Consider the following 2,318-nt stretch of genomic DNA (forward strand, 5'->3'; position numbering starts at 1 on the left):
CTTCGGTATCATTTCACATCTTTTGAGTAATAATTATTAGAAATTAATTAATTAAAAAGGAATTTATCCAGAAATACTAAAGTGGTCAAATGCATTAAAAAAATAAATACGTGTAACTATCTTCCTATCCGAATGAAATCAATACTAATTTTGAATAAAACAACTATAAATTTGCAATATTATATGCATGAAACCTCTTTGGTAATTCTAATATTAAAATGAATCAAACACATGGTATAAAGACTATGCTGTATCATTTATTTAACTATACTGTAAAATACAAAACTTAATCTGTAATATTCATTGCGTAATTCTTGCAGAGTTTACTTTCCTTAAAACGAATCTGCAAACAAAATTGCACTATTACTCTCAGATTCCGGAAAATATTAGTTTCTGCGAAAGCGTGTAATTTATATGTGAGATCTTTCTCCTACTCACTTTCCATATGCAGTTGTATTCATTGGTTTCGCAGAACTTTTATTTTGCACATAAGCTGCAAAATACACAGCTTCTACCCACAATTTCTTTTCCAGTCCAGTCGTACAGGAGTGCTCATGTCTTATTCAGTAATATTCGATTAAGCCTTTCCATTCAGTTGAGATATATACAATGTCGTATAATTCAGTATAATTACTTTCTGTCTACACCAATTCTTGAATTCTCGACTGATAAACCCTCCTGCTTCCATTATTGTATCAAAGTCTGTGTGTTATACCACTTTGCTCCTGCTGCTGCAACATACTTTTACAATTTTTTTAGTGCTTCAGTATTTGATTCCATAAGATAAATCCTCACAAAATTAGTAAAATCTAAGGCTATCATCACATACCTATTTCTGTTCCATGTCTCTAGTTCTATAGGTACACACATATATCAGAATGATTTCTTCCAAATAATTGGACTTTTCACATGTCTCACGTGGAAAGTATACATCTTAAGCCTCGTCTTTTGTTCTTAATCCTAGAAATTTTACTGATTTTTATTCAAATCTGGCACAACTGCAACATTTAATTTCTTTTTTACCTTTGTTGTTTTTCCAACATACATATGCAAGATGTCTAATGGAATTCTACTTGAAACATCTCTTCTCTTGAGGTTTGTAGGCTACAGACCTGCTTTTCCTCTTGCTTCCTTTGCAATCAGTTCAGTTTTGAGATTATCTATTCCCTTTTCTTCTTTCTGCATTAACTCCTAGGCATTTGCAAATACACGTTCTAAAAATATACATAAGATTTTAGTTATAATCATTGTTTTTTCTATCTTACTACCTAATGCATGTAATTTGAAAACTTACTTGTCTGACACACAATGTGTGACACGTTCAAATTTATATTTATACATGAAAAATACCTCTGTAACGGAATATCTTTGCTGTTCTTATCCTTATCACAGATATTGTTGAATTTTACCCATACTTCATGACTTGATGTACAGGTTGGTATATCAATTAGTAATATCTCCTCCCTGGTTGAAACTATTAGATTTTTTATCTACACATTGTTTGTTAACCAATCCTGTTTGTACTTTTCTATATTTCTTGGTTCTTTCATTGCATGTTCATACAAACCTTCAGATTATAGCATGAAGATCACTCTAAATTTCTAAATATGATATCCATCTTGATCCTTTCATCTATTGATACTTCCAATTTTCTTTTCTTCTTCAATTTTGTTTTCCACACTCAACATGTGGCTTACATTCTGTTGGCAGTACATAACCTGTTGATTTATTCTGTTGCTCAGGGATGCACAACCTGCACACATTTCTCTTTACATGTGTAACTACAACAAATGTTCGTAGTTAGTTATCCTATTCTTGGTAGAGTTCTCTCAATTTCTTAAACTTCTGTTGTGGTCGTTTTGTAAATATCACGAAGATGTTACAAAAGTTGTTCAATGTTCCTAAAGAATAACTGATACTGCGCATTATCGTTGTTGAATATTAATTTCGTCAGTTGCAGTAATTAAAATACTAATCAATGATAGCATTACTTTACGAAACGTATTGTTCCGACACTGAAACTTTTACTTTCACGCGCGTAAACATTTGTCCAGGTGTTACCGGCATGATGGATTCGCGTCGACTAGAAGTGGGCTGCGATTGGATAGGCTATGCTTGTTTTCGCGAGAAAATGCTTCGTGTCTGAGATAGCCATGTACTAAAGTATCGATATAGAATATTAGATGTCTTATATTTATTAATAACAATGATGCAAATTCAAATATGTTTCTGTTATGAAAATAATAAATTAAGGAGTACTTATTTTCCATTGTAGAAAACTTATAAATTAATAAAATTAATTATTAAATTAATTATAA

At 31.3% G+C, this 2,318-nt stretch overlaps 1 long non-coding RNA gene across 1 annotated transcript; it reads right to left on the bottom strand.

Moving 5' to 3' along the window:
• Positions 1-672: 672 nt before the first annotated feature.
• On the bottom strand, positions 673-1,183 carry LOC108549716 (uncharacterized). Its single transcript, XR_001890358.1, has 3 exons — positions 1,024-1,183; positions 830-960; positions 673-741 (listed from the first exon to the last, which is right to left on the bottom strand). It is a non-coding gene; the product is annotated as an uncharacterized LOC108549716 (long non-coding RNA).
• Between the last annotated feature and the right edge of the window lie 1,135 nt (positions 1,184-2,318).

This window comes from Eufriesea mexicana, unplaced genomic scaffold (genome assembly GCF_001483705.2).
Source record: "Eufriesea mexicana isolate 0111107269 unplaced genomic scaffold, ASM148370v2 scaffold2217, whole genome shotgun sequence".
NCBI classification, from domain to species: Eukaryota; Metazoa; Arthropoda; class Insecta; order Hymenoptera; family Apidae; genus Eufriesea; species Eufriesea mexicana.